Source organism: Petaurus breviceps, unplaced genomic scaffold (genome assembly GCF_028583685.1).
Source record: "Petaurus breviceps papuanus isolate PSGF00001 unplaced genomic scaffold, PetGlider_PUasm1.0 90925, whole genome shotgun sequence".
Classification (NCBI taxonomy): Eukaryota; Metazoa; Chordata; class Mammalia; order Diprotodontia; family Petauridae; genus Petaurus; species Petaurus breviceps.
In genome coordinates, this window is record NW_027187380.1 from 9,062,775 (window position 1) to 9,089,935 (window position 27,161).

At 38.3% G+C, this 27,161-nt stretch overlaps 1 protein-coding gene across 5 annotated transcripts in view; it reads left to right on the forward strand.

Annotated features, from left to right (window-relative positions):
- The window catches only part of TANC2 (tetratricopeptide repeat, ankyrin repeat and coiled-coil containing 2), a 576,061-nt gene that overhangs the window by 130,512 nt on the left and 418,388 nt on the right, over nt 1–27,161 (forward strand). The window contains exon 3 of one of the 5 annotated variants that reach the window (XM_069076243.1): nt 13,563–13,664. The exons of the other annotated variants lie outside the window; for them this stretch is intronic. The gene's annotated coding sequence lies outside the window, so the exon portion shown is untranslated. The remainder of the gene's footprint in view (nt 1–13,562; nt 13,665–27,161) is intronic. 5 annotated transcript variants of the gene reach the window in all.

The following is a 27,161-nucleotide window of genomic DNA, read 5'->3' on the forward strand; positions in this document are numbered from 1 at the left end:
ACACAATCAGGATAACCCAGGATCTGGCAGCTTCTACACTGAGAGATTGAAGGGTTTGGAATATGATATTCTGGAGGTCCAAGGAGCTGGGATTAAAACCAAGAGTCACCTACCCAGCAAAACTGAGTATCATGTTTCAGGGGAAAATATGGTCATTCAGTGGAATAGAGGACTTTCAAGCATTCTTGCTGAAAAAAACAGATTTGAATAGAAAATTTGACATTCATATACAAGAAGCAAGAGAAGCATGAGAAGGTAAACAGGGAAAAGAAATCATAAGGAACTTATCAGAGTTGAACTATTAACATTCATTCCTACATGGAAAAACAATAATTGTAACTTATGAAACTTTTCTCAGTAGTTGAAGGGAATATATATATATATATATATGTATATGTATATATATATATGTATATATATATGAGGGTATATGGGCATATGAATACATATGTGAATGTGTGTATATATGTGTACAGGTATACATAGATAGAGGGCACAGGACCAGTTTAACAGGAAGGGATGATACTTAAAAGGTGAAATTAAGAGGTGAGAGAGGAATATAATGAGAGGAGATGGGGACAGACAGAATGGGGTAAACTTATCTCATATAGAAGAGACAAGGGAAAATGGTTACAATGGAGGGGAAGAACAGGAAGTCAAAAGGGAATGGGTCAACCTTATTCCCATTGAATTTGGCTTGAGGAGGGAATGAAATACACACTAAATAGGGTATCTCACCCCCTAGGATAGTAGGGGGGAAGGGGATGAGAGGGGGGATGATGAAAGGGAGGGCAGGCTGGGGGGGGAGGGAAGTTGGGAGCACCCACTTTTGGAAAGGGACGGGGTCAAAGTAGAGAATAGAACAAGTGGGAGGTGGGATAGGAGGGAGGGAAATATAGTCAGTCTTTTACAATATATCTACTATGTTATTTTTTTGCATTAGCCACACATGTACAATATATATATATATATATATACTATTATTAATAGTATTTTACATGTAATTGGGAAATAAGATATACAGGCACTGGGGCATAGAGATCCACTGGAAAAGTCCAAAGGGGTATGGGAGAAAATATGGGAGAGAGCAGATTGGAGGAGGGAATATCCTGTGGGACTGCATTTTTGGTGGTGGGTAGGGGAGAAAATTTGTAACTCAAAATCTGGCAGAAATGAATGATGTAAATCAGAAGTTAATAAAGTATTAAAAAAAAAAAGAATTATAGTTGACTAGAACACCAAGAAAGCAACTAGGTTTCTCAGTGGTTAGAGCACTGGACCTGGAGTCAGTAAGAACTCAGTTCAAATCCTGCCTCAGACACTTACTAGCTGTGGCGAACCACTTAAGCATCTTTGCCAAAAAAATTCACGGATAGTATTGGTGTGTTATGGTCAATGGGATCATGAAGAGTATTGTGTGAAGACACAAATGAACGACTAAACAACAGGAAAAAAGCACCAAGAGGCCAAGTGACTTGTCCAGAATCCCACAGCCAGGATGTCAAAAATGAGACTAGAACACAGGTCTTTGAGGTCTTTGTCCCTCTAGCTTTTATACCACATTGTCTTTCACACCTACATAGAAGGCACTTAATAAATGATTGTTTGATCTCTAAAAAAAAATACCTTTTTATTTGATGCCTTTTAGGTTTAATTTGTACTTCTGTTTTCATATTTTCTTTCAGTCAGCCCTCTTTCACTCTTACTCCAATCCCCCAACTTGAGAACTAAAGAAAAACACAAACTGTATGGTCAATCACAATACATTCCCTCCCAAATTTGTCGCATTCTACTCTTGAGTCCTTCACCTCTCTATCTAAAGAATGGTAGTTTATGACTAGCCCTCTGTAATAATGATTGGTCATTACACTGATAAAAGTTCCTAGTTCTTTCATAGTTGTTTGCCTTTAATATATTACTATCATTGTATTAATTGTTCTCCTGTTTCTGTGTTTTGCCCTGTCATGTTCTTCTGGGAGACCTATAAGGTTGTCTTTATGCATTCTGTCTTCAAGATCAGTATGATTTACTTGCTGTAAGTAAGGAGGATTTTGTTATTCTTTCTTAGAGTTTAGTTTCCCAGGTTCTATGGCCATGACAATCTCTAGTTTTGGGGTGTTGGATATTATTTCCCAGGACTATGCCTTGTAAACATCTCCACTATGTTTGTACAGTGAGATATAGGAGTGATATGATGTGATATTTAATGTGCATGTGCCAAATGATGATATTGCTGAAGTTAACCTGTGAGGCTATTGCTGGCAATATGCCTTCTTTTGTCTTTTGCCCTATAAAGCAATGGACACTGGCCAGTGAGTGGGGAATCCACAGGGAAATATGGCAATGTAATGCTGTGTGTGCCTTGATCGACCACCATTAAGGCTTGGTGGGCAATCTGTGTTTGCCTCAACTGGTCCCCACTGAGGCTTAGGGGACCCCACAGGAGGTGTAGCTCCCTGGCTCCTGTGAGAAGGGTGATTAGGGGACACTGTAGGAGTTGGTACTCCCATTATCAGTAATCCGTTGTGAGAAGAGTAGGCTAGAATAAAGCAAGCTTACTTAACCATTTATTGTGTCTCCATTCCTGTCCTTCCTGTCTGACCAGATCAAGAGTGAATCTGTTAGAGGCTAGAATCCAGAAGCTCCAGTGCTATTTGTGTTATTTGTGAAACACTTGCATATTGAGCATATTTTCTTTTAATGTTACTGTTTTTTGCTTTTCTTCTCGATTGTCCTTTATTTCTATTTGCATTCACTATCTATTTTTCTTTCTTTTGTTTCTTTAGTGAAACTTGTCATTGCAGATTCAAAAGTTTCTGTTCTGCTCATTTTTGCTGTGCAGGACATAAACTCATAATTCTGCTTTCTTATAAACTACTCGGGAAGAGTGTTGTGGTTCCATGTTCTCCTCAGATTCCACAGGGTACTCCTTTTCTAGTGTTGGATCACTTTCCTTTGTTATGCGGTATTTGTTCATAGATACCTGAAATTGTATGCTAGATCTGGAGGCCATATTTCCTTCTCCTTGTTACTATTTTTTCCTGTTGATGTATCTGCTTATGTTCAAGGTCTTTGAGATTTCTTCATCCTGAAATCTTTGATACTTTCAGTCTCTCTCCCCCACATTGTTTAATTTATCACTAATTTCCTGACTCCTTCCCATCTAATTGTATAAACCCTCCCTTCCCTGCTCTATTGAGAAGTAGATCTCAAAGGGTCCCAGCCTGTTCCTACACTGGGAAATCTATGGTTCACCAGCCTAGATCCCTGCTACAGCTGACTTTTGAGTAGTAAGAATTGATTCGAGGTGGGTGCTGTGTTCTTTCCCTTTGGCTTGGTGGAATGCTGCACAACCCTCTTCATGCTTGGTGTTCTTTCCTGGTCACCTGTCCCAATCCTTCTGTTACTTAGTTCTTTGGCCTGTCACCCACAGTTTAGAGTATTTTCTTTAGTGCTCTAAGTTCAGTGCTTTTGCCTTGCTGGTGCTTCTGGGTTATAGCCCCTAGCAGGCATATTTTTTTTTTTTCTGAAGAGTTATGGCCAAGCTGTCTATCCAGCCCAGGTTAAACTTCCATATCCTGGAGCCAGGGTCTCCATGTCACTGGAAAAAAGGAGGAGGGACTGGGGTGGAGGAGTGGGTTTTGTTGTATGCCTATGTTGTGTTCTTGTTTCTCCTTATACAGTCACACTGCCAGTAGTATTCGAGGTGGAGGAGGGATACTGAGTGAGCTCAGGGTCAGTGACCATCAGTTCCTGGGTTTGGGGAGATTTTTTTAAAAAGCAAAAACTTCTTTTGGATTCTGAGTGTCTTAGACCATGGAAACAGTGTTTTTTCTTTGGAATATAATTTCTGTTTTGAAGAGGTTTAAGAAGTAGTAGGTATCAGAGAAAGCATCTAGTCCACCAAAACAAAGATATTGTTCATGCTATCCTGAATGATAACTGTATTTTAGAGTCATTAAAGGTATGTATGAAGTGGGGAATTTGATTCTTGAAAAGGCTACTTGTCCTTGGGAGGCAGGAATTTGGAACCCCTGTGGGTACCTGGTCCCTGGAGAAGTGAAAGAGCATAGACACAGACAAATATTTTTAAAATGACCAACAAGAGAGGATATAGATCAGTGAGTGGTAGGGAAGGGATCCTACCAGGAAGCAGCATCCTCTCTGACTCCTGCAATAATTGATATTTTTCTGAGAGTGGGGCACAATGGATAAGGAGAATCCTTTGGGGGTAAGCCTTACAAGGCAGTGGCAGAAACCACCTAGAGGGGAGAGCTTACAGTGGTTACCTTGGAAGCTGTGACTGTATGAAAAAATAGAGAGAAAAGAGAGAGACCAGATGATTACAGAGGTCATGAATCAGAGAATGAGGGTCTAGAGTAGACAAAAAGAAGGGATGGGTAATGAAGAGATTGAGAGAAATCTTTTTTGGAAAGGGACACAAAAATGAAAGTTAAAGAGCTAATGAACAGAGCTATTTGAAGGAAAGGAGAAGAAAAGGAAATGTCCTTGACTAAAAGAAAAAAAGAGGGGAAAGAAATACATAACCAGGTAAAGGCAGGAGACAGAAAAGAATAAAAATACTAAAGGGAAAAAGCTTTTAAAAAGGTAAGGGGGGCAGCTAGGTGGTTCAGTGAGTAGAGCACCGGCCATGGAGTCAGGAGGATCTGAGTTCAAATCTGTCTCCAGACATTCAACACTTATTAGTCATGTGACCTCGGCCAAGTCACTTAACCCCAATTATCCTGCCTTCCCCCCTCCAAAAAGAAAAAAAGGTAAGGGGGGGAGGTCAAGCATGAAGGAAGGATAACCAGTGGGAACAGGGTCACCTTAAAAAAAGATGAAGGAACATTATACTATGCTTTGTTTATTGCAGAAGAGGGGGGGAAATGAACTTGAAAAGAAACCTAATTCTAGAGACAGATGAAGGAAATAAAAATTGACTTATAACTTTAAATGTTAAAGGATTAAACAAGTCGATAAAATGAAAAAGAGTGACAAATTGGGTAAGAAAACAAAATCCTACATTCTGTTGCTTACAAGAAACACATTTAAAAAACAAAGACATACACAAAATAAAAGTAAAAGAATGGGGAAAAAATATACTATGCGTCAAGTAAATCCCCAAAAAAGCAAGAGTTGCCATTATGTTGTCAGACAAAGCAAACACAAGCATTAAAAAAAAAAGAGGATAAACAAGGACACTGTATTAGTCTGAAAGGAAACATAGCAAACTAGTTATCAGTAAAGAAATCTTTCTGCTCCAAAGACCTTGGCATCAAATTCATAAAGGGAACATTATCTAAGTGTCAAGAAGACTTGCAGGAGTGGGGAACCGGTGGCCTTAAGGCCACATGTGGCCCTCTAGGTCCACAAATGCTGCTGTTTGACTGAATCCAAACTTCACAGAATAAATCCCCTTAATAAAAGGATTTGTTCTATAAAACTTGGACTCTGTCAAAAGGTCACACCCCAGGACCTCAAAGGCCACATGTGACCTTGAGGCCACAGAATCCCCACCCTTGACATAGATTAATACAGTAGTGACAGGAGACTTCAGTAGCCTTCTATCAGTGTTGAACAGATTTCTGGAGAAACTAGACCTATAGCATCTTCTAAATGGGACAGTTAAAAAAAAAATCAACAACTACATGAAAACATTCTCCAAATCACTTGGAAACAGAAATAAAAATCAAAATAGCTTGAAGTTTCACCTCACACCCTGCAAATTGGCAAAAATGATTAAAAAATATCAATGTTCAATGTTGGAGGGATAGTGGAAAGATAGGAACACTAATAAATTGTTGGTGGGGTTCTGAAATGGTATAACCATTTTGGAAAGCCATTTGGAATCATGCAAATAAAATGACCCAAATTGTCCATGACCTTTGAACCAGAGATGCGGTTCTTGGACTTCGATAAGAAAAAAGATTCCCATATGTTCCAAAATGTTTATAGCAGTACTTTTTGTGATAGCTACAAATTGAAAACAAAATAGATTGCCCATCTATTGGGAAATAACTTAACAAATTGTGGTACATGGATGTAATGGAATGTTACTATGCTATAAGAAATTATGTGTGTGATAAATACAGAGAAGTATGGAAAGATCTATATAAACTGATAAAGAATGAAGTAAGCTGAGCCAAAAAACCCAATTATACAGTAACCACAACAATGTAAATGGAAAGAATGACACCAAAAAATAAAAATATTAAACTTATAAAGATAAATGGAACTCAGATGAATACATAGAGAAGATATCCTCAACCTGCCCCTGTTGTAGAGGTAGGAGGTTCACAGGTGTTACATATTGCACAAATTTTTGCACGTTATCAATGTATTAATCAGTTATGCTGACATTCTTTTTCCTTCCTAAAAATACTGTTTGTTATGTGGAATGGTTCTTGGGACTGGGTTTTGGGAATGATATATGTGATAGTCCCCCTTTTTCCTCCCACTTGGTTCTTCAGTGTTCTCATATAAACATATCTCCTTAATGAACAATGCTTCTCTACTCCACCCTTTACTGATCTTTGTTCTTTTTAAGAAAGTCTGCCTCTAGAGGTATATTGCAGTCATAGGTCTTATCCTGAGTCTCTGTTATATATGAGGTAAAAATTTCCTTCTTTCATTGTATGTCTGGTTCTTAGGATCATAAATTTAGGGCAGAAGGAAACCTAGAGATACCAAGTCAGTCTCATTTTACAGAAAAGGAAACTGAGGCATAGAGAATTGATTTTTAAAATGTTTTTATATCACCATAGTTATCCCCAGATATCCTTCCCTCTACTCCTTCTAAAGAACCATTCCATATAACAATATTTTTTAGAGAGGAAAAAAGTCAGTACAACTGATTGATATATGGAAAAAGTCCAAAAGCATGTACAATGTGAAACTGTGGACCCTTCATCTTCACAGAGAAGTAGGTTGGGAGTGTCTTCTCATATCACTTCATTAGAGTCCTACTGGATCTTTATAAATTGCTGCAATTTGTTTGATAGAATTTTAAAACTTTTAAGTTCGGGGTTCATTACTAATGTTGGCCTACAATTTTTCCCCTCTGTTTTATCTCTCATAGGTTTAGGTATTACAAACTAAATTTGTCTTATGAAAAGATTCTGGTAGGGTGTTTTCTTTCTCAATTTCTGAGAATTATTTGTGAAGTATTGGTACTTAATTGTTCTTTGCAAGTTTGATAAAAATTTTTCTGTGAATAATCAGAACATATTATGCCCAGTTAAATGCTAACAAAACTGATAACACGAAAGAAACTGAGGAATATGTTCATAAACAAAATACCCAAATTCTAAGAAAACCAGATAGATAACTATGATGATTATTCTTTTATTTCTCTGGTTTTGCTGTGAGTTCACCTTACTCATTTACTATTTTACTGTTTTGATTTTCTCTCCTTCCCCTGTCCCCCAATTACATGTAAAAACAAATTTTAACTTTTAAAAAAAAATTTGAGTTCCAAATTCTCTTTTTCTCCCCCAACCTCTCGAGGGCAAGCAATTTGATATAGGTTATACAGGTGCAATCATGTAAAATGTTTCCATATTAGTCGTGTTGTAAAAGAAAAAAAAAGAAGAGTAAAGAAAGTTGTTTTTTTTTTTTTTTTAAGCAATTGGGGTTAAGTAACTTGCTCAAGGTTACATGGCCAGTTATTTCTGGGTGTGGTGCTAAGTATCAGAGCCCGGATTCGATCCCCAGGTCATCCCAACACTGGGGCCGGTGCCCTTACTCTCTGAGCCACCTGGCCACCCCAGTTTTTTTTCTTTTTTTAAAGTATGCTTTGATCTGCATTCAGACTCCATCAATTCTTTCTCTGGAAGTGGATAGCATTTTTCATCATAAGTTTTTCAGAATTGTTTTAAATAATTGCATTGTATTGCTGAGAATAGTTAAGCCATTCACAGTTGATCATGGTATAATATTGCTGTTACTGTGTACAGTATCCTCTTGGTTCTACTCTACTTTGCATCAGTTTGTGTACATTTTTCCAAGTTTTTCTGAAGGAATCTTACTTGTCATTTCTTAAACCACAATAGTATTCCATCACCTCCTGTACCACATCCCTGATTATGCAGCCCACCACTGATCTACATTGTCTCCCAGGGAACTTTTTTCCACATTTCCCTTGAAATTTACTCCCGGGCTCCATGCTTTCCCATTCCCACAGGTGCCCAGTTGTTCCCAGGATTTCCAACTCACCGAACCCACACATACAACAAGTAGATTTTTCAGGCCTCAGATCCCTCGGGCCACACCCAATTTAAGTTCCCCATCTCCTTTCACAGACATTTTCTCTTCACTTACAGGAAACTTCCCATCTCCAAACTAAGTACTCTCCCCTTTGCCTCTTTTTTTCAGTCATTCCCAACTCCTCCTCACCTACTTCCCTATAATTCTTCCCTTTTTGAGATCAAAGAGGTTACCTTTCCCTCATTGCTAGTCCTTGATTTGACTCTGGCACATGACACACTCTTCTTTCCCCTGCTCACCTCCCCACCTTTTGTGTACTGTCTTCATGTTATAATGTAGTCCTATGGAAAACAAAATGTGATTCCTTTGTAGGTAGGAAGTCATCAGGTTCTGTCCGTCATACCACCTGTCTAGCTCTTCACTGTTATTTTTTTTTTTTACCACATTTCTACCTTTATGTCTGTCTCCTTGTGTATATTTGGAAAGAAGTATTTTGCTGGTCTCTCTTTTGTCAATCTGTTGCTGTTACTGCCCTTGCCTGATGTATTTATTCACTTCTCCCACATTTCTCTTTTTCAAGAAACAATCTCTTCAGTTCTGGTTTTCTTTCTAAAAATATTTCAAACTCTTCTTTATTACTTAATGTCCGTCTTTTGTTATGTATGGTTAAGCTCACATTTGCAGGGTAAATCACCCTGGACTGCATCCTGTGTTCCATTGCTCCTTGGAATACATTATTCCATTCCCTTTTATATTTTCTAGTGGGTGCAGAATAATCTTGCATTATTCAAATGTCCTTTCCATTTTGGTTGAAGGTCTTTCTCCTGATCACTTGTAGAATTTGTTTCTCAATTGAATTGTTAAATTTAACCACTATGTTTTAGATTTTGTGGCCTTGGGTTGCTTTGATTTTTTTAGAGGCAATATGTGAATTCTTTTAATTGGTATTTCATTTTCTATGTTCAGAAATTCTTGGCAGTTCCCTTCTATCGTTTCCTTTATTATGATAAGATTTTTTTTCCTACCATGTTACTCTGTTAGAGACCTATGGACCTTATGTTGACTTTACCCATCCTGACATTGAGATCAGTGTTTTTGGCTTGCATAGTGAGCATATTTTCCTTTAATATTTTTGTTTTTTGCTCCTTCTTTCCCGCCCCCCCCCCCATTATCCTTCATTTTGCTATATGTGTATTCTTAAACTCTTGTTCTCTTTTTTGTTTTGTTTTGGGGTTTTTTGGTGATGTTTGGTGATGTTTCCCGTTACAGATTCCAGTTTTTCTATTCTGACCATTATTTTTGCTGTAGAGGTCATAAATGCTGCCCTCATAATTCTCATTCCTCCAGAGAGTATTGTTGTAGTTCCATTTTATTTTCTGTCTCATCAAGTGTTGGATTATTTTTCTGTGTTTTGTATTATTTGTTCATTGATGCCTAAACATATTTACTTGATCTGGAGGCCACATTTCCTTCTGTTGTTACTGTTTTTTTCTTTTTAATTTATGCTTATGTTCAAGGTCTTTGAGTTTTCTTCCCAAAATGTTTGGTAATTTTGGTCTCTCTCTCCCCTCCTCGCCAACCCCTTGCTCACTTTCTGCCCTCCCTCTCCTCTAATTGTGGTTTCCCTGGGGACTGGATCTCAAAGTTTCTCAACCTCCTCCTACTTTTGGGCAATTCTAGGTTCCTTTCCTAGGTCTCTGCCCCAACTGACTTTTGGGTGACCCAGCAGCTTGCTGTGGCCTTTTCCTCAGGTTTAATGGAGTGCTGTAGAGCATTCTTATTTCCTCCCACTAACCCCTTTACACATGGTGTTCTGCCTGGGTATCCTGTTTTGCTCTCTCTGTTCCTTAGTTCTTTGGCCTGGCACCCACAGTTCAGAGCTTTACCATACTGGTGCTACCAGGTTGTATCCTCTGGCAGGCTTTTGCACCTAGGAGTCTGGGGCTGCCTAGCTGTCTTTCACAGCTTGGAGTAGATACTTCTTAGTACTGTAGAGAGGTGGGGGAACTGAGTTGTGGGGTTGGGTTTTGGTATAAGTCTGGAATTATCTTTGGGCCTGTTAGTACACACTTGCTACTGGTAATGTGGTTCATGGGAGAGAGGTACTGAGTCAGCTCAGGGTCAGTAAGCATCAGTGTTGTTGTTTTTAAACCTTCTTTTGTATTATAGTTATCTAAGACAGTAGAGCTAGCTAAAGTTCTTTAATTTTTATATATAATTTCTGTTTTGGAGTGATTGGGAGGATCAGAGAAAATATCTAGTCTCTACCTTATTCACATGGCCCAATAGTAGCTCAGAGAAGAGTTTAAATGACTTGCCCAAGAATTGGAAAGTGAGGGGAAGGTCATCAATAAGGGAATGACTGAACAAGTTGTGGCATTGTTGAGGTTTAGGGGTGTTAGGACCCCAAAATAGCAACACACCAGGTCCTGCCCAAATGAATTCAACCCAAGCCTTTTTTCAGCCAAAGTAAAACAAAGTTTATTAAAGATCCACCATGTTGAGTAGACTCTTAAGAAATCTGAGTATTTATGACACAAGCAGGCCAGGATGAATCTGAACATCTTCATGGAGGCAAGATGGATTTTATATAGAGAAAGACTGTGGGAGGGATCTGGGAGTGGGCAAGTAGTCTGGGCCGATGTAGCAGCAAGCACCCTAGCATACCCAGGATAGCTGCTAGCACAGGGTCTTAGATCTGCTTTTCTAAAGGAAAGCAACTCAAAATGGGTTAACAATCTTACTTTAATCAATCAAACATATATCATTTACCTAGTTCAGGGGGAAAAGTCAGCATCCTGAACTTCAGAGAATACAAACAGAAGTTACAACAGAAAATAACAATTCAGCAGTCAGAGCTTCCATCTGTCTGACCATTACATCCATACCTAGTTAGATACCAGAGAGGGAAGCACCAACATTGGGTTTTCAAAGCCGGAGGGCTTAAGGGCTGCCCAGAGTCTCATCTGGCCAAATCACACAGCTCTTCCCAAAGTGAGCCCCTAAGCAAAACCTCACATCAGAGTATATATAGCCTTCTCCTGGATCAGAGAACGTCACAACCCTCTTGACCCATGGCCCAATCACAAAGTAACAAGGTGTGGGCATTCCTGAAAAACAAGCCTCCCACCACAGGCTCCATGTGACCACATTCAGTCTATTAGGGGACAGAGTATATTTTCAACTTGTTTTTAGATATAATTTTCTTAGCCTGGTATTCATTGCCTACATCTCTCTTCCTCTTTTGGATCTCGTCTTCAGTTAGAAAATGAAATCGCCACATGTGATCCTAAGGTCTTACTCAACCTTCATAAGCTTTAGAAATGCAGTTAAATAGGGACAGCCAGGTAGCACAGCAAGTAAGAGCACCGGCCCCAGTGTCAGGATGACCTGGGATTGAATCCAGGCACAGACACTTAGCACCCACCCAGAAACACCTGGCCGGGTAACCTTGAGCAAGTTACTTAACCCCAATTGCTTAATAAAAAAAAAAAATAGAAATGCAGTTAAATATCTTAAGGCAGCAGCCTGCTCGGTGTGCAAGTTTGTGTGCAAGAATAGAAGTAAGCCTTAGTCATCTGTTTTAGCAAGCCCTTGGAGATTGTCACTTCACAGGTACATGGTTCCATGTCCTCAGAAGACAGTGTACCTTTCTTTTTTTATTATCATGTAGATAAACAGCTGCTACTATATACCTTATGAGGGAATCACCAACTACTCCTCACTCATTTCTTCTGATCATTACTGGATGAATCTTTCACTTGATAACACTTGTGGATCCACAATATCACTTCTTCTGTGTCCAGCTTTCTCTATAGGAAAATATTCATATTTTCCCCCATTGTTCAGTGGTCTTTCTCTGGGTGATGCTCTTTTCTTTTAGACTTCCTGAGACAAATAAGACCAATTTCTTCCTCTTTAGATCCTTTTTGTTTTATTCCAAGAGGAAGAAATTAGGAGAAAGTACATCTTGGGCATGGAGGAAAAATCTGTCCAAAGGCACAGAAATTGGAGCTAGCATGTTGTGTATACTGAACAGGAAGTAGACCGTTTTGGCTAGAATGTAGAATATGAAGGGGAGTGGTAGGTAAAAATAGTGGACTGTAGGCTGAATGCAAAATGTGAATGCCAAGCAGAGGAGTTCGTGTTGTATCTCATTGGCAATTCTTGAGCTGTGTAAATGATACATTAGAAAGGAAAGAGACTTGAAACAGGGAGACCAATGAAGAACTGTTGCAATAGTCCAGGTGAGAGCCAATCAAGATTGGAACTAGAGAGGTTGCTATGTGAGTAGAGGAAGAGGGGATGGGTGTGAAAGGTGTTGTGGAGCTAGAATCAAAAAGGTTTCCTTGGAAACAAATTGGATATAGAGGATCAAGGAGAGACAAAAGTTGAAGGTGATTCTGAAATTTCAGACCTTGTCAGATGAAAGGATGGTGATGCCCTTGGTAGAAATAGTGAAGTTAGAAAGGGGTGTGTATTTTTGAGGAAAGATCATTCATTAATGCTGTTATAGACATGTAATTTTTTGGAGGGAGGAAGGCAGGGTAATTGGGGTTAAGTGACTTGCCCAAGGTCACAGGGCTAGTAAGTGTTAAGTGTCTGAGGCCAAATTTTAACTCCAGTCCTCCTGACTCCAGGGTTGGTGATCTGTTTACTGCATCACCTAGCCACCCCCTAGACATGTGAATTTTAAGAAGCCTTTGGACTGTTATAGTGGGAAATACATTAGGTAGGTATTAATGAAGAACTGGGGGGGGGGGGAGAGAGAGAGAGAGAGAGAGAGAGAGAGAGAGAGAGAGTGCTTTAAACTTCTTAGTGGCATGTGCAGATTTGATAAGCATTCCATTTCTGCCTTTATCCAAGTCATTGATACTAATGTGAAACAACCCATGGCCAGCCATAGATTCCTGCAGAACCTCTTTCCAAGTTGAACCACCAATGGCTATTTTTGGGGTCCGGCCATCCAATCAGTTTTGTATTGACTTAATTGTACTATTGTTTAATTCCCACTTTTATATCCTTTCCAAGAAAATATCATGAGGAATTTATTCAGTTTATGTGCTAAAATATATGTAAACCATATAGAAATCTACCAGTATGGAATTGTAAGAAAAGCAAATGAGTTTGATCTGGTATGACCTTTTCTTGATGAAACCCTATTCTAAACTACTATTCTAAAGTTTTCTCAATATTTACTAGCCATCCTTTTAATTATACATTCTAGATTTTTGTCAGTAATTGAAGTCAAGCTTATTAACAAATAGTATGCATGCTTATTTTCATCCCTTTTTTGAGAATCAGTAAATCCTTTGTTTTTCCTCCAGTCTTCTGATACTTCTCCCATTCTTTAGGAGGGAGTGGAGACAGTGGTTCAGCACTCACATATTCAGATTTCTTCAGTACCCAAGGATGCAAGTTCATCTGGGCCAGGTGACTTGAACTCATCAAGCTAGGTACAATATTTCAACTTCCTTATGTTTGGTATCAATTCCTTATTCATTATCTTTATTTTGACATTTTTAATCCAAAAATCATTTTCTTTGCTAGAGAAAAGAGATTCAAAATAAGAATTCTGTCTTTTCTCTATCATCACCTGTTATGGTTACATCCAATCTGGACAATGATCCTTTCCCTTCTTTGACCTTCCGATTATTCCCCTGGGAAAAAACTTACAAAAAAACAAAAAGTAACTTTTTTTTATCCTTAACTTTGCTTGCCCATTTTAGCTGATTCTGAGCTTTATTATGCTTCACATTATTTCACTAAGAATTAGCCATGCTTTTATATTCATCCTCAATTACTTGTCCCACTATCAGTCATAAACATTTCTTAATTTCTTACTATTTATGAGGCACTGTGCTAAGCACTGAAGATATAGAGAAAGAAAAAATGTAGTCCCTTCCCTCAAGGAGTTCACATGCTAATGGGGCAGACAACATGAAAACACCTACAGTCTTACAAATTATGTGCCAGAGATGTGGAAGGTTTTCTTTTATCTTCTGTGGCTGGTGTATTCCTTGTGCATGTGTGTATGCTATCTTTAGACCACTCCGCCTTTTTTTCCTTATCAGAACTATTTTCCTTTTGTCTTTAGAATTTCATTAATTAAAAAAAAACTTTTGTTAATAGCTTTACTTTTATTCCTTAATATCCCTCATCTGCTTCCTTTCCCCCAAATAAAAAAGAGGAGGGGAAAAGCAGTTCTGCAAAATTTAAATAAAATATCAAAATTATATGCAGAATTCCATACTCACATTTTCCTCTCTCCACAAAGAATAAAAGTAGGTACATTCTCCTGTCTTTTTTTTTGGTGCTCTCCCTTGGTCATTATAATTCTCTAACTCAGTTTTAACATTTAAGTCTTATATAAACTTACATAGCATTGTTTCAGTATATAAGCTTTCAGCATATAAATCTTCCCATGCTTCTCTCTCCCCTTCACATTCATCATTTGATATGGTTCACTAATATTTCATTACACAACAATTTGTTGAGCATTCGTGAATTGATAGACATCGATTTTGTTTCTAATATTTTGCTATTTTAAAAAGATTGCTAGAAATATTTTGATATATATGGATGGGATCTTTCCTTCTATCTTTGACTTTGCTTACCTGTATGCCTAGCAGTGGTATCTCAGGGTCAAAGGTCATGAACATTTTAATCACTTTGTTAGCATAATTTGAAGTTGTTTTCTAGAACAGTTAGATCAATCTTTCCAATCTTGACTATTCCTATTTATAGTCATCTTTGCCAATCTTTTGGGTGTAAGGCAAAACCTCAGAGTTGTTCTTTTTTTAATCTTAAAATTACTTATTTTTAACATTCACTTGAAAAAATTTTGAGGTCCAAATTCTCTTCCTCTCACCCACTGAGGAAGCAAGGAATATAATAGCTATTATATATATTAAACATATTTCTTTATTAGCCATATTTTTAAAAATCAAGAACCATCTGTTTATCCTTCTCTCTCTCTTTACCTTGTCCCTCCTCAAAAATCACTTTTCCTTCTGACCATTACCTTAATCCACCCTCCCCTTTTATCAATTCTTCTTTCTCTTATCCCTTTCCCCTCCTGCTTCCCTGTTGAGTAAGATTGATTTCTATAGCCATTTGAGTGTGTGTGTGTGTATATGTATATATACATTGATATATTATTCCCTCTTTAAAACGATTCCTATGAGAATGAGGTTCAAGTGTTGCCTGCCCCTCATCATTTTCTCATTTATTGTAAAAGCTCTTCTTCACATGCCTCTTTTATGTGAGATAATTTTCCACATTTTTTCTCTCCCTTCCACCTTCTTCCTTCTCTCAGTGCATCCTTCTTTCTCATCTATCCATTTTTTAAAATATCATCCTAATATAATCAACTCATTCCTGTGTCCACTGCCAATGTAGAGTGCTGCCAACTACCCCAATAATGATAAAGTTCTTAGGACTTAATAGTGTGTCATCTTTCTATATAGGCATGTAAACTGTTTAATCTTATTATTTTTATGGCCTTATGATTTCTCTTTCATGTTTACCTTTTTATGCTTCTTTTGAGTCTCGTATTTGAAAGGTAACTTTTCCAGTCATCTCTGTTCTTTTCATCAGGATTGTTAGAAAGTCCTCTATTTCATTAAATAGCCAATTATTCCCCTGAAGAATTGTACTCATTTGTGCCGGGTAAGTTATTCTTGGTTGTAATCCTAGCTCCTTTGCCTTCTGGAATATTTTATTCTAAGCCCTTTGCTTCTTTAATGTGGCAGCTGCTAAATTCTCTGTAATCGTGACTGTGACTCCATGGTATTTTCATGGTTTCTTTTTGACTGCTTATTTTCTGTCTGACCTGGGAGCTCTGAAATTTAGCTATAATATTCCTGGGAGTTTTCATTTTGGGATCTCTTTCAGGAGATAATTGCTAGATTCTTTCAGTTTCTATTTTACCTTATGGTAATATTTTAGAGATAGAATATTAGGGTAGTTTCCTTGAGACTTTCTTGAAAGATGATATCTAGACTTTTTTTTTTAAGAGGGCAGTTGGGGTTAAGTGACTTGCCCAAAGTGTGTTAAGTGTCTGAGGCTGGATTTGAACTCAGGTCCTCCTGACTCCAGGGCTGGTGCTCTATTCACTGCACCACCTAGCCACCTCTAGACTTCTTTTTTTAATCATAGCTTTCAGGTAGTCCAATAATTCTTAAATTATCTCTCCTCAATATTATTTTTCAGGTCAGTTTCTATTTTACCCTCTGGTTCTAGGATATCAGGGCAATTTTCCTTGATAATTTCTTGAAATATGATGCCTAAGCTCTTTCTTTGATTCAGACAATCTCATAATTCTTTAATTGTCTCTCCTTGATCTTTTGCCAGGTCAGTTGTCTTTCTGATGGGATAGTTCACATTTTTATTTATGTTTTTATTCTTTTGACTTTGTTTTACTGTTTCTTATGTTTTGTGGAGTCATTAGCTTCCACTGGCCAAATTCTAATTTTAAATGAATTATTTTCTTCAGGGAGTTGTTGAACCTCTTTTTGTCCATTTGAGCAATTCTGTTTTTTAAGGCTTTATTTTCTTCATTATTTTTTGTGCCTCTTTTACCAACTGTTTTAGAATAATTGTTTTATATCACTCTCATTTCTTTTCCCAGTTTTTCCTCTACCACTCTTATTTGATTTTGAAAATAATTTTGTAGGTCTTCCAGGAATTCTTGTTGGGTTTGGATCCAATTAGGTTTTCTTTTTCTTTGAGGCTTTCATTGTAGCTGTTTTGACATTCTTTTTTTTTTAATGTTTTATTAACTTCTGATTTACATCATCCCTTTCCGCCAGATTGTGAGTTACAAATTTTCTCCCCATTTCTCCCCCACCCACTGCCCCCAAATAGCAGTCCCACAGGATATCCCCTCCTCCAATCTGCTCTCTCCCACATTTTCCCCCATACCCCTTTCCACTTTTCCAGTGGATCTCTATGCCTCAGTGCCTGCACATCATCCCATTTCCCAATTACATATAAGATGGTATTAATAATAGTGTATACACACACACACACATATACATATTTGAATATTTGATTTCAAAACTTTCAATTCTGGGAAGATACGCAGTTCAGTATAGGTTGCACATGTGTGGCTAATGCAAAACAATAACATAGTAGATACATTGTAAAAGACTAATTACACTTCCCTCCCTCCCATCCCACCTCCCACCCACTCTACTCTCCACTTTCATCCCATCTATTTTCAAAAGTGAGTGCTTCCAACCTCCCTACCCTCCCTTCTATCACCTCCCCCTCATCCCCTTCCCCCCTATTCTCCTGGAGGGTGAGATACCCTATTTAGTGTGTATTTCACTCCCTCTTCAAGCCAGATTCAATGGGAATAAGGTTGACCCATTCCCTTTTGCCTTCCTATTCTTCCCCTCCATTGTAACCATTTTCCCTTGCCTCTTCTGTATGAGATAGTTTACCCCCAATCTGTCTCTCCCTATCTCCTCTCATTATATTCCTCTCACCTCTTAATTTCACCTTTTAAGTATCATTCTTTCCTGTTAAATTGTACCTGTGCCCTCTATGTATACCTGTAAACATATATACACACATTCACATATGTATTCATATGCCCATATACCCTCATATATAGACATATATATTTTTTTTTTCTAATCCCTTCAACTACTGAGAAAAATTTCCTAAGTTATAATTATTGTTTTTCTATGTAGGAATGTTAATAGTTCAACTCTGATAAGTTCCTTATGATTCCTTTTCCCTGTTTACCTTCTCATGCTTCTCTTGCTTCTTGTATCTGAATGTCAGATTTTCTATTCAACTCTGGTTTTTTCAGCAAGAATGCTTGAAAGGCCTCTATTCCACTAAATGACCATATTTTCCCCTGAAACATGATACTCAGTTTTGCTGGGTAGGTGACTCTTGGTTTTAATCCCAGCTCCTTTGCCCTCCGGAATATCATATTCCAAGCCTTTCGATCCCTCAATGTAGAAGCTGCCATATCCTGGGTTATCCTGATTGTGTTTCCACAATATTCAAATTGTTTCTTCCTGGCTCCTTGTAATATTCTCTCCTTAATCTGGGAATTCCAGAACCTGGCTATAATATTCCTAGGAGTTTTCTTTTGGGGATCTTTTTCAGTAGGTGATGGGTAGATTCTTTCAACCTCTATTTTGCCCTTTGGTACTAAAACATCAGGGCAGTTTTCTTTGAGAACTTCTGGAGGATGATTTCCAGATTCTTACTTTGGTCATGGCTTTCAGGTAGTCCAGTAAATTTTAAATTCTCTCTCCTGGATCTATTTTCCAGGTCAGTGGTTTTTCCCATGAGATATTTCACATTGCCTTCTATTCTTCCATTTGTTTGGATCTGTTTAACAGCATCTTGATTTCTCATAAAGTCATTAGCTTCCATTTGCTCCAATCTAATTCTGAAGCAATGATTCTCCTCATTGAGTTTTTGAGATTCTTTTTCCATATGGCAAATTCGACTTTTTAAGGCATTCTTCTCCTCATTGCCTGTTTGGGCCTCTTTTAACATTTGAGTCAGTCTGTATTTTAAGGTATTATTTTCCTCAGTCAGGCTGTTGACTCTTATTTCGTGATTTTCTTGCATTGTTCTCATTTTTCTCCCCAATTTTTCCTCCACTTCTCTTATTTGGTTTTCAAAATCTTTCTTAAGGTCCTCTGCGGCCTGTAACCAGCTTGTATTTTCCTTTGAAGCTTTTGCTGCAAGGGTTCTCACTTTACTGCTTTCATCCTGTTCCATCCTTTGCTCCTTTTTGTCCCCCAAATAGGAGTGTATTGTTGGAATCTTCTGTCTGCTTTGTTTCCTTTGCCTGCTCATTTTGCCACTCAATTACTTAACTTATGGGCTTTTTGCCACAGTAGGACTTTGCCACCAGACAGGGGAGCTTTCGTCCCAAACGCTGAGGTTTTCTCAGCTGCCGGAGGTATTAGATGGGTGCCCTCTCTGAGATCTCCACATTCTCTGGCAAGCTGGACACACACCCCAGGACCTCCACCCTAGACTGCAATCCAGATCCAAGCAGGTTAAAGCAAGAGTGATTACCCCTCAGACTGGTGTTTAGTTCCCCTACACTCTGCAGGCCAGGAGCTGAAGCTGCCACGTGGCACTGGCTGGCTGTGCCTGGGTCTCAGCGGCTTCTCGCCCCCGGGGGGTAAAAGCCACGCACTCCCACTTACTGGTCCCAAAGTCCAGACTGTACTGACCTCTCACTTTGTCCTTTGGATCTATGTGTTGATAAATCTGGAAACGCCCACAGCTGCTGCTGATTTGGAGTCCCTCAGGCAGGAGGCTGGTCAGTCCCGCCTGGGGCTAAAGCCTGGTAGTGGGGCTGGGCTCCGCTCCCAGAGTGCTGCGCTGGATTCCTGCCGGCCTGCCAGGGTGTCCTAGGTGGGAGGTTAGCTTCTCTGTGTCATTTTTTGGGTTCTGCAGCTCCAAAGTTTGTTTAGAGTCTTCTTTTTACGTGGATTGGGGAAGATGGAAGCCGGAGCTGCGGGAAGGACGTGCTTCTACTCCACCATCTTGGCTCCGCCCCCTGTTTTGACATTCTTGTCTTCTGAGTTTGTGTCTTGATCTAACTTGTCACCATAGTAGCTTTTTATGGTCAGGTTCTTTTTTTGTTCTTTTCTCATGCTTCCAGCCTATTTCTTGACTTTGAATTTTATATTAAAGTTAGGCTCTGTTCCTAGATTGGGGAGCACTGTCCCAAGCTTCAGGCTTTTCCATTCTACTGTTTTCAGAACTAGTTTTGGGTGTTTGGAAGCTTTTGGTGATTTCAAGATGGTGTGATCCAGGAAAAAGTGTGGTCACTGCTCTCCTGTTCTGTGATCTAGTTCTTACCCAAGAAGGGCCCCAGCTCCCTTGGGACTGAAAGTGATGCTGCTCCTCAGAACCCCTGATCCCTTGTAATTTCATATGCTCCTCTCTTTCCTGGAACTGTTATTGGGAAGTGGGTATGAGTTTTCAAACAGTGCTGTGTTCTGCACCCAGTATTAGCATAGAGATCTCGTGTAACCTCTTTCTGACCAGTTTCCAGATTCCCGTTTACTGTCTAACTTGAGAGCTGAGAGCTCCTAAACCCACGCTACTACTGTTGTTGACACCTTCAAGGCACAAAGCTGATGTTGCTGCCACAAGGAGTGTAGGCCAGTTCCCATCCATGTCACAGACCTCTCCTTCTGATCTCCTAAACTATCTTGGGGTAGAGAAATGTCTCACCCTGACCTTTGTTGACTGTGCTGCTCCAGAATTTGATTTGAGTCATTTTAATGTTGTTTGGAGGAAAATATTAGGAGAACTCAACTACTATATTGCAGCTCCTTTGTTATGTTGTTCCCCCTTCCCCCATTTTTTGTAATGTGCCTTTCTCTTAGCATTGGTGATTTGGAGCAATCTTTCTTATGGTAATTGATAATTTGCCCCTTTTTTTGAGAACTGTTCATATTCTTTTTTTTTTTTTTTTTGCTGTTTGGAGCAGGTAAGGTAGGGCAATTGGGGTTAAGTGACTTGCCCAAGGTCACACGGCTAGTTTTGTTTGTGTGTGTGTGTGTGTGTGTGTTAAGTGTCTGAGGTCGGATCTGAACTCAGGTCCTCCTGACTTCAAGGCTGGTTCACTATTCACTGCACCACCTAGCAGCCCCAAATTGTTCATATTCTTGAACCACTCATCAAATAGGAAATGGTTCTTGTTCCTTTATATTTATATTTCAATGCATTATGTAGCTTGGTTATAAAATACTTTTTAGAGATATTTGATGCAAAGATTACCCCCCACTCCCTTCTTATTCAAGTTGTATTGATTTTTTTTTTTCCAAAAGCTTTCCAATTTCATGGAATTGAACTTCATCTGTTTTATCTTTTGTGATTACCCCATCCCTTGTTTCTTTATCTGTAAAAGGTATGTAATCTGGTTCTCTCTCTTTTTTTTAATTGCCTTTAATAACTAGATTGCCTGTTCATTTTAAACTTATTGTAATATGTAAAATAACATTGGTCGTTAAAAAAACTAGTTTCTGCCAAATTTTTATTTTTTATTTTTATTTTTTTTGCTTTTTGGAGGGCAGTTGGAGTTAAGTGACTTGCCCAAAACCACACAGATAGTAAATGTGTCAAGTGTCTGAGGTCGTATTTGAACTCAGGTCCTCCTGACTCCAGGGCCAGTGCTCTATTTACTGCGCCACCTAGTCACCCTTATCAAATTGCTTTTTAGTTTTCTTAGTCAAATAGAGAGTCTCTAAGTAAATTTGTGTTGCAGAGATTATTGAGCATCAAATTACTGAGTTCAGTTGTTTCTGTTTCTTCCTTATCTGGTTTGTTCCGGTGATCTTCGCTATCTTTTAACCAAGACCAAATAGTTTTGATGATTACTGCTTTGTAGTATAAGTTGACATTTGAAAAATAATATCTTTTGTGAATTCCTGCTTTCCCCTCCGTTATCTCCCCTTGAGATCCTAGACCTTTTATTTCTCCAAACGAATTTTGATATTTTTATGAAATAAATAATATATAAATATATAAAACATATAAATAATTATATATAATTATATCTATGAATATATGAAAATATAAATAATATTAAAAATATGAAAATAATAGACAGATAGATAAATGGGTGACCTTGAGCAAGTCACAACCCCAATTGCCCTACCTTTCCTCTTCCAAACAGCAAAAAATTAAAAAGTTGTATGAAATGTTCCCTTAGTAGTTTGATACAGAATTGAATTGATAAATTAATTTGAGTAGTATTATTATTTTTATATTATATTGGCATGGCTGAGCAGTTAATACTAAATATGTTCTTCTGGTTATTTAATCATTCTTTACTGTTTTTTTTTTTTAACAAGTGTTTCTGGTTGCTTCAGTAGAATGACTCTGGAGTATTTTATACATTTTGTTGTTATTCTTATTTTTTCTCTTGTTGCTGTATAGAAATGTTTCTGATTTTGTGACTTTATTTTGTATCCTTTCAGGTCAAGTGCAAGTTTCTGTTGTTGTTTCATCATTTTCAGTCGTGTCCGGTGACCACTTTGGTTTTGTGTTTTTGTTTTTTGGCAGAGATACTAGAGTGGTTTATCATTTCTTTCTCAAGCTCATTTTACAGATGAGGAAATTAAGGCAAATACAGTTAAGTGGCTTGTCTAGTAAGTGACCGAGGCCAACTTTGAACTTAGGAAAATGAGTCTTCCTGACTACAGACCTGGCACTCTATCTACTGTGCCACCTAGTTGTCCAGTTTCTACATGAAACCTTTTCTGTTTTCCTCAAGTGCTAGTGAATACTCTCTCTTTCAAAACAACCTTTAATTTACTTTTTACATACTTATGTCTTCTCTCCCTAGAATGTAATTCCTTAAGACTTCATTGTTCATGGAGTTAATATGATGAAAACTTCTTAACAATTGGAACTGTTCAAATATAGAATGGTTGCCTCAGGAAGTAGTGGATTCCTCTTCCCCAGAGGTTTTAAAGCAGGAGTTACATTATTTTTGGGTTGGAGATTTTGGAGAGGGGATTTTTGGTTCTATGTTGAGTTGAACTTGATGGTGTCTGATGTTTTGTCCAGCTTCGAAGTTCTATGATTCTTTTATCTTAGGAGTTAAATCAGTGAATTAACCTGTTCATCTTCCTGTTCATTGTCTTATTTCTGTAGATGTTTAACAGAAATGGGAGCAAAGTTATGTTAGCATAACACGCTGTCTCTACTTTCTTTTTTCCTGTTACTTTGATCACATAGAAATTTAGAACTATTGGTTAACATAGAAGGATACTAAGAGCCTGATTATGAAGGGTAGTGGTAGGCATTCAATGAATGCTGTTGATTGATCCTCCTAACTTTACTGAAGCTGTTGTCTCAATTAGTTTCCTTGTTGATTCTCTAGTATTTTCTAGGTAAGCTTTGATTTAGTAAGGGAGTAGGAATAGTGTGTCTCCTCTCTACCTCTGTGCCTTAAATTTCTTTTGTCTTTATTGCTATTATATTTCTAGAATTCTAACAAATAAGAGCAAGGAAAGAGGACATCCTTGCTCTTCTATTTATTCGGAAAACTTTTTCCATTGTACAAAGTGATAGCTTTTGGTTTTGTATGTAAATATTTGTAATCTACAGAGTTTTAATTCTTAAGAGCTTCCCATTTCTCTTGGAATGACATTCCCTGCAAAATTTTAACCTTTATAGTATTCCCCTTCTCCTCTTTTCTCTCAAATCCTTATGCCCAAGTCTGTCTCATCAGATCATTTTCTTTGAGCTTGAGTCCTTCTCCTCCTTTAGTTTCTACTCAGGTCCTTCCAAATTTACCTTTTCTAAATTACATCTTCTGCCTTTTTCATATTTCCTTCTTTGTTAGCTTAAATTCTGATTCTTTTACTCAACATAACTGTTTCCCACTGAGACCAGAAGTAGATTTTAAACTAAACCTGCAGCGTTATATAAAAATCATAGTCTCATGGTTTTGTCTTTGTGCTAATTCTCCCATATACTAGGTAGTAAAAGTTTGGTAAAATTCTAAAATATCTTCTCTGGCTTCAGTGCTCTCCATTCTAAACTTTTCTGCATTTATCTGCCCTCTGATGCCTCCTATCCCCTTGATATTAAATTTCTTGCTCAGAACCAAAACATGCTTCCAGGAAAGCGATTGATAAACTCATTTAACACTAAAATAGAAATGATTTATATTGCATTTTATCTGGGAACTACTTCTTTCAGACAGAGGAAATTAATTTTGAGCATCATTGTGTGATCTTTGAGGATTTTATTTTCTTTGGTCAGTGAGATCATTGACGGTACCTCTTAAAATTGGTACACATCAATGATTTATCTCATTTATCTATTTAGAAGCCCAGCTTCATTTGGCTACTTCTTCTCTAGGATACAGTCAGGAAAGGGGAATCCTATGTTTTCCAGTTCATCTAGGCTAATGCTTATTGTATTGCAAAATACACCAACACCATATTGTGAATGGAAGAATGTTTTTATTATTCAGCTTTAAAGCCAGTGACCAACTCCCTCTCCCCCAACAAAACCAAAACCCTTACTCTTATCCTTTGCATTAATTCTTAGTAGAATTTCTGATTTTTTTTGCATGATAGCATTATGATACTTATGAGAGTGTTCTAAAAAAATCTCACTGACCAATAATGCATAAAGCAATTGACTTTTTTTTTTTTAAAGCAATTGGGGTTAAGTAACTTGCTCAAGGTTACACGGCCAGTTATTTCTGGGTGTGGTGCTGAATATCTAAGCCCGGATTTGATCCAGGTCATCCTGACACTGGAGCCGGTGCTCTTACTCGCTGAGCCACCTGGCCGCCCCTAACAATTGACTTTTTATTATGATTAATTTTAACTCCCACTAGGGAGGAGTCTCAAATGAAACATCAAAAAAAATGAGGAAAGGATAAAATTATGGTGATTTCTTGAACTCTGGGGCTTGTTTTCAGGCCCAGCCAGAAGAATGAAGGATGACATCATTGATGATCCTTTGGAGGGACCTCCCTCAAGCTAGCATGTTCAGCTTCTTTGAGCTTCCTTCTTCTCATGGTTTGCAATGTCCTCAGGCAGCAGGTGGAGTGGCTCTCATTCAGGTGATAGGTGGCGTGGTCTAGTGCATACAGTACTGGATTTGGACTCAGGAAGACCACAGGATCAAATCCCACCTCCAGTACTTTTGAACTGTATGATCCTTTGTAAGTCACTTGACTTATATACTGCAGTTTCCTTATATTTAAAATAAGGAAAGATTCTTTATGGTTCTAAATGTACGTTCTATGATTGGTTCATGTGTCTGATGTCACAGGCAAGAAGATGCTAACTAGTGGGGGTTAGGGGTAGTCACCTAATCCAATGAGAAGGTCAGTCCATTAACAGACATTTGTCAGTCATCTAATATGTGCCAGACACTATACAGGCATGACGTTTTTAAAGAAGAGCAGTAACAGGTGCATCAGCAGTCTCCAGAGCTGAGACAGTCTACCAAAAATGAGCCATCTGAGACTCAAAGGCTTCAGGTTTTTTTTAATTGTCACAAGCCCTAACCCACTGAATATTAATAGTAATACATAATAACTAGCATTTATATAGCACTTTAAGGTGTGCACAGTGCTTAAATTTCCTCATTAAATTCTCATGGCAAGCCTGGGAGGTGGGTGCTATTATCCTCATTTTACAGATAAGGAAACTAAGGCAGGCAGGCCCCTAGGAATAGGAGTAATAGTTTAGAGCTGTGTCTGCTCATTACTATTGTTACCTGTGGTCTATATAAAATGCCTGACTTAATGAAAAAAGGGGGGTGTTGGTGCACTCAGTTTTGAGATTCTGTCCCAGGGCTGAGTTCTCCTAATTTGTGAGTGAGTGGGTAAGTGAAAATTCTTACCCTTTGTAACTAATCCCAGACCATACTCACAACACATCCAGTCATCCTCCAGACCATTAGTGCCTCTCAAGTGGGCTCTTGTCATCTGCCCTGCCACATCATGCCTTACCCAACTTTTCATTTGTTGCTTTTGGTCTGGTAACACTGATTAGATTATTACTACCATAGAGATAGGGACTAGAACTGTGGATTCTCTGAAATAGGGAACTGTTAAAAAAAAAAATCTCTTCTACTGATGCTGGTTGGTATCAGAGCTACCTAGAGCACTGAGGACTTAAGAGACTTGCTTGGTATCACAGCCAGTCTATGTCAGAGGCAGGACATGACCCCAGGTCTTTGTGGTTTCAAGGCTAGCTCTCTATCAATTTTGCCATGTTACCTACCATAGCTGTTGGCCTTTGTTGTTGTTCAGTTATGCTTCAGTCGTGTCTGACTCTTCATGACTCTATTTGGGGGTTTTCTTGGCAAACATACTGGAGTGGTTTGTGATTTCCTTTTCCACTTCATTTTTACAGATAAGGAAACTGTGGCAAACAAGGTTAAGGGATTTGCCTAGGGTCACACAGTTAGTAAGTGTCTGGGATTAGATTTGAATTTGGGAAGATGAATCTTCTTGACTTCAGGTCTAGCACTCTTTCTACAGCCCCATACCCACCCCTCACCAGCCACCCAAGTACTGAAAAGGATGTAATCTATATACCTCTGGTCCCACTCACAATGCCTGTGACAGTCTACACCAAAATTATCCTGACCACTAGTCTTGTATATTTTTTTCATTCCCCTATTAAAATATAAGCTTCTTGAAGGTAGGAGTGTTCCACTTTTTTCTTTATATCTCTAGTGCCCATCATTGCTATTGACCCATGATAGACTTTTAATAGACTTCATTGACCTAGGTTCAAGTCCTAATTCTAACCTATACTGGGTATCTGACCAGAGAAAGACACATCACTTGTCTCATCAGTGGTGGGAGTTCTATACCTGGGTTTCCCTACCCTGATGAGATGATAGATCATGTGATCATAGATTTAGAGTTGGAATGTATCTTAGAGATTTTATCCAACTTCCTCTTCACATGGAGAAAAGTTAAGTAGCTTGCTGAAAGTCATACAGGTGGGTCCAAACTAAGACAACAACAGCAACAGAATGAATGGCTTTTGGGGAGTCTTTATATCTAGATACTGCTATGGTTAATAGTTAAATCAGTTAACAGGCATTTATAAAGTACTTACAATGGAGGAGACAGCATGTATATTCCAGGTACGTTGCTCATCACTTCTGCCCTTAACTAGTTATGTGACTTTGATCAAGTCGCTTTGAGTCTTTTGACCAAGTTTGCTTGTTTGTAAAAGACCTAGAGGATCACTAAGCTCTCTTACTGCTTCAATATTTCATATGGTTCTTTCTTTAATTATATAATAATAGCTAACATTTATATAGCATTTACCATATGCCAGGCACTGTGCTAAGTAAGCACTTTACAATTATTATCTCATTTGATCTTCACAACAACCATAGGAGATAGGTTCTATTATTACCCCCATTTTACAGGTGAGGAAACCGAGACAGATAGC